Source organism: Bidens hawaiensis, unplaced genomic scaffold, assembly GCF_021521415.1.
Source record: "Bidens hawaiensis isolate Kalapana, Puna unplaced genomic scaffold, B.hawaiensis_p1.1 tig00067376_1, whole genome shotgun sequence".
NCBI classification, from domain to species: Eukaryota; Viridiplantae; Streptophyta; class Magnoliopsida; order Asterales; family Asteraceae; genus Bidens; species Bidens hawaiensis.
Window position 1 is genome coordinate 35,470 of NW_027506610.1, and position 5,976 is coordinate 41,445.

General features: G+C 35.1%; 1 pseudogene; it reads right to left on the bottom strand.

Moving 5' to 3' along the window:
- Positions 1–678: 678 nt before the first annotated feature.
- On the bottom strand, positions 679–4,115 carry LOC143618287 (gamma-tocopherol methyltransferase, chloroplastic-like; annotated as a pseudogene).
- Between the last annotated feature and the right edge of the window lie 1,861 nt (positions 4,116–5,976).

Consider the following 5,976-nt stretch of genomic DNA (forward strand, 5'->3'; position numbering starts at 1 on the left):
GTAAATTTGAATACCCTTACCTGTATTGAATAGACGGGTAAGGGTACAGATACCAGTCCAGGTAATAAATGTGTATAGGTATTTTGGAAAAAAATCTCATCCCTAATTACATACTTGTTAATGACTCCATTTTTATTTGGCTTTTTTTGCATGTGGTAACGGAGAACTTGATTATATCCTTCTTAAACCCTTTAATCATTAGTGGCAGTTCCATTGCCCCTCTTAACTCTTAAGGACTTCCATCCTAATCAATTTTAGTCCATAAAATCACATAAACACCTATACACATTGCCTTAATTATGAAACATAAGACACCTAATAATCACATAACCGCCACATTATACAAGTATTTATGTTCTCACAGTTCTCTATATGACGTATGGTTACGTGACGCCTTATGAATCATAATTAAAACAATATGCCCACGTGAATGTAGACTCGGTCCCCTATTAAGTGATGATTATTACACGCCCGTTATAACAAGGTCTTTGAGAGGACGAGGGGTGTTCCTAACTTCCTATAAGGGTTCCCCTATAAGAGGAGTATAGGCTGTCAAGACATAAGATTTTGGTTTCTATCCCATAAATGACTGTCTATAACTAATACAGACATTAAAGATATTTTTTTTCAAGATTCATATGCATATACGTACTTGAGACGGTCCCCATATAATGCATATGCTAGAACCTTTTTGATTCGACCGACAAACTTAATGGCAAACTTCATAGTACATATAGATGGTTACTTGCCAAAATAGAAGAAACGCTAGTACGATAACGATAACGCATAATACATACATGTGATTGACTCCATCTTTATTCGGGCTTTTTGCATGTGATGATGGAGAACTTTATTATATCCTTCTTAAACCCTTCAATCATTAATGGCATTACCATTGCCCCTCTTATGGACTTCCATCCTAATCAAATTTAACCATTAACGATAGCCATATTAGAAAATTAAACAAAGAGTTATATAAAATCACAAACACTTATGGGTAGGTATAAACGGGCCAAGCTGCAGGTTCATGAGATACTCAGGATCGGCTTGTTAAAAGTTCTAATCGAGCCGAGCTTTAACGAGCTCGAGCCCGACCTCGAGCCTTAATATAAGCTTGTTTAATAGATGAGCTTGAACTTGAGCTTCACTTATCAAGCTCGAGCCAGCTCCCGAGCATATTTCTATAATTACTAGTTAATGTATTAATTATAAATTTATATAGCAACACCCCTTTATGTGGTTTTCACAGTTCTAAGCACATAACCACCAGATATACTTAAAACAATTGTACACGGTGCATATAAGATTTAGTGGACGAGAGATAGCAAGGCGGTTATGCGGTTACCTATCGTCTTATGTGCACCTGATTATATTTCACTATACTACAATTGGTCCCCTTATTAAGTGGTCTCAATGTGTGTGTCTGCGTGCACGGTGCGTGTGTATATATACACAAAAACGTGTATAAAAGACAAAGAAAAAGTTAGCATGTACCACTTCTAAGCAATGAAGTAATGCCCTTCCAAGACAATGCTGTTTTTATTACAGCTGGCCAAAATGGTGCCACGTTGCCAGACCAGTCTGCTGTTTTTATGTCCTGAAAAATTGCAGCAATTTCACACACTCAAAACTATTTATAAGGTGAGGTGTAAATAGAATTCACATATGATATTATTTGTTCCTGTCACTTACTAACGGGTCAAATAAAAAAGATTAGCTTAAATGAATACGGGTCGAAAGTCTCCAAGCACATAATTAATATTTGCAATACATACTAATAATTGAAGTACTATCATTTTGTTTACATAGCTGGTACACTAATTATTTTTTAAAAAATGGACAAAACTGTTTTTGAGCCATTTGCTTTTTTATCTGTTATCCAACAACCAAATCCATACAATAAGGAGGTAGTTGAGTGTGTGGTAGTTGGTAGCTCCCTCAATATTTAAAGTTTTTAAAATAAAGTTTGAAATTTTTGATATAAACTGAAAAATTGTAGTAAGTTTAGGTGATTAGTGATGGAGTTTACCTGCAAAGAAAGTGATTCTAGTAATTTCACATAATCAGCTGTAGAACACCAAGCAGGGAGATAAAAGCTGGAACAAATCTTATTCAAGATCTTTTGTTCGTCAGGGCGAAGGGAGTTTTCGGTAGGCAAAAGATCCCTATGGCACCATGTTACTATGATAATTGTGGCTCCCGGTGCAGCCACCCGAGTCAACTCACTAACAAACTGTTGTGTTCAAAATTGAAGTTAATATTAAGATGTGTTATACAAGATGAATTTGAACTCAAAAGGGTAGTTTAAAAATTTTAACCTTAAGTTTGTCAGGCATGTGCTCACCACTCTCCATTGACCAAACCAGGTCAAACTTTCCATCAGGAAATGGTTGGTTTAAAGCATCTGCAACTTGAAATGAAGCCTGCTAACATTCATGGTTAGTTCAAGAATCATATGTTCATAATAACCATGAACAACCAATAACTTTAACTCGATTATATAATATGTTGCAGGTTTTCCAAACTGTAATTAGTTTCCCACTTAACATACAAATCCAATTAACTACCAAACATCAAAAACCGAAAGATTTGCAACATTTTCACCAAATTCTTAACAAACTACAATACCTTATCAGCCAATCCTTGAGCAGCAGCAAGGGCCTGAGCCCTCTCAGCTTGCACTGGGCTGAGGGTGATTCCAAAACATTCAGCTCCGTATTTCTTTGCTAGATACCTTGAGCTACCTCCAATGCCACATCCAACATCAACTAAGGTTCTAGGCTTCTTTTCCCGATCATCTGCAACACAACTCACACAGGACAAAGATCAAAATTACAATTCACAGCAAGAAGTTCAGAACCACACTTAATTAAATAGTACAATATAGTACAGTAAAAGTACAATTTGCATAAGTGAGCAGACACATTAATTGATTTCAATCCCTGTGAAATTTCAGCTATCATCCAGCCTAAAATTTCAGACACCTAATTAATAGTTACAAATCTAATAAAATTAATAACAAATTCACAGTAAGATGTCACAAACTACACTTGAATGGAACAGTACAGTAAAACTGTAAAAGTAAGAATTGCATCAGAGACTTTATTACATTAATTAATTTCAATTCCTGTCAAACTTCAGCTATAATCGAAGCCCTAAATTCCAAAAACCTAACTAATTGTTATAAATTTAATAAAATTAACAACAAATCACAGTAAGAAGTCACAAACTAAACTTAACGGAACAGTACAGTAAAAACTGTAAAAGCACAATTTGCACAGATCTTATTTAATTAATTGATTTCAAATCCTGTGAGATTTCATTTCAGCTATAATCCATCCCTAAAATTTCAAACACCTAATTAACAGTTACAAATCTAATAAAAATTATTAACAAATTCACAGTAAGAAGTTACAAACTACACTTACTAACTAATTGGAATAATACATTAAAAAACTAAAAACTGTAAAAGTACAATTTGCACAGACTTCATCTAATTAGTTGATTTCAATTCCTGTGAGATTTCATTTCGTCTATAATCCAGTCCTGTTCAAAAACCTAATTAATTACTACAAATCTAATAAAACTAATCACAAGCACATAATCAGTAAGCAATATCATTCACAAATCACTGTAACATTAACAAATTCAATAACAAACGAGTTCAATGGTGGTGAAGTCATCAAAACCGGCATAGTTTTCTCCGCTTGTAATCAACGGTGACGTCATCACAGCCTCTAGCTAATTTCGATTATCGAAATGAGAGCAATATAACATAAAACGATTGAACATAATAATAAAACTAATAATATAAAATTAGTTCAAAAAACAGAGTATAGTAAATAAATAAATAAATAATAATAATTAATAAAAGAGTACCGGAAAGTGAGGCGAAACGTAAGGCTTCTTCAACCATACGGATCTGAGCGGAACGGTGATCGGAGAGTTGAACGACGTCGTCTGAGTCGTAATAGCCGTGGTGCATGTGTTCTCCCACATACCAGACGACGCGTCGTAAAACTCCGCGATTCCTTTCTTCAGCTGCTGGTCATCGTCGGCTGCGTCAGCTTGTTCGTTACCGGTGGAACTGGTAGGTTGACGGCGGTTGCAGCCATAGTGATAGTGAGTGAGTGAGTGGTGAATTAGGTTATTAGTGGTGGTGTGAACAATGGCATGTAGATTTGGTAATGGTAAGGTTTACGTGTGTTACAGGAAGAGGACGTTAACAGAACCCAAGCGAAATATGTTATTTATTTATAGCATGTGACGTGTTAATACTTTTTTTTTTTTGTTGTTTTTAATATCTATCGTATACGAATAGATGTGTGCATATAAACTGGTTTTGACTAACTTAAACCGGTTTTGAGTTTTAAATCAATTTGTGCACCTCTATATACGAAGGCATAGGTCTATTTGGTACGGGGTGAACGAATGAATAGATAAATGAAGTAGCTCATTGTCACTCTATTGTTTTGTTTAATACTTTGATTACTATGTAGGAATGAGAAAAATCAAGTTTTGTGTTGTTTGGTAGGCCGAAAAAAACGAAGAAATAAAATAAATTTGGTGTTGAGTTGCGACGGTGCTGGTAGTTGTGGTGAAAGGTGGTGAGAGGTGGTGGTGGTTGGTGGTGGCAACGATGGATAGTGGCAACGATCGGTTGTGGTGGCGGGCGTTGGTGGGTGACATTGGCGGTGGTTGTGGGAGCAGTGGCGGAGCCACATGTTAACCACCGGGTTCGGCCGAACCCGGTCTCTTTTGGTTTTATACATAACCTATTGTATCAAATTAACGAGCGAATGTCATTAGAAAATAAAACGTTCAAACCCATGGATTATGAAAATTTTAGTAAATTCTTTTTAGAAATGAATATATTTTTTATAACATATAAAAAGCTTTGAAAAATTATAAAAAGAGTAAACTGCGGTTTTCGTCCCTGTGGTTTGTCCAAATTTGCAGTTTTAGTCTAATAGTTTTAAATTTGCGATTTTCGTCCCTGTGGTTTCATTTTACTTGCAATTAAACCCGAATTCACTAATCCCGTTAAGTTTGGTCATTAAACCCATCAGTGTGCCCCTCGCGTAAGGGGCAATTTTGTCATTTTTCTCCCCAAATACAACACAGCCCCTCACGTGAGGGGGCTTGCGAATTAGGATTGGAGTTTATTTTGGGAGAAAAAGGACAAAATTTCCCCTAACGTGAGGGGCACGTTGATGGGTTTTAACGACCAAACTTAACGTGTTAGTGAATTCGGGTTTAATTGCAAGTAAATTGAAACCACAGGGACGAAAATCACAAATTTAAAACTATTGGACTAAAACCGCAAATTTAGATAAACCACAGGGACGAAAAGCGCAGTTTACTCTTATAAAAGTTACTAACAAACATCGTAAATGCACAAATAATAACTCGTATATATATTATAAAACAAGCTCAAAGTTATTCATAGAACGGGTCAATAAACTCAACTCAATTAACATTCTTAAACATAGCATCAAAATAAAAACTAAACATGAATGATGCGTAATCGGATGTGTGATGATTTAAGTAATCGGATGGATGACAATTATATGGATGATACTTCCATTTGTTATATTGAAATTGAGTTCTTTTTTATTGTCAATGATTGAATATGTTGAATCGTTTTCAAAACATGAAAACATGTATGAAACAATTATAATATGTTATATATATCTTTTTTTATTTAATATGACTTTTTATTTTATTAAATGTTGACGATATACTTTTATTATAATAATGCTATTGTATTTTATCTATTTGACTGAATGATTGACTTGACCTACTCGGTACATCCGGGTCTGAAAACTTTGACGTCTGACAAAAACCGAGCACCAAAAAATCTCGAACCCATAGGATAAAATTCTTGTCTTCGCCACAGTGTGGGAGGATGGTGAAGGTGATCTACGGTTGAAGAAGAAATGAAATGGAAAAGAAAAGAGGGGTGCTGATAAATGA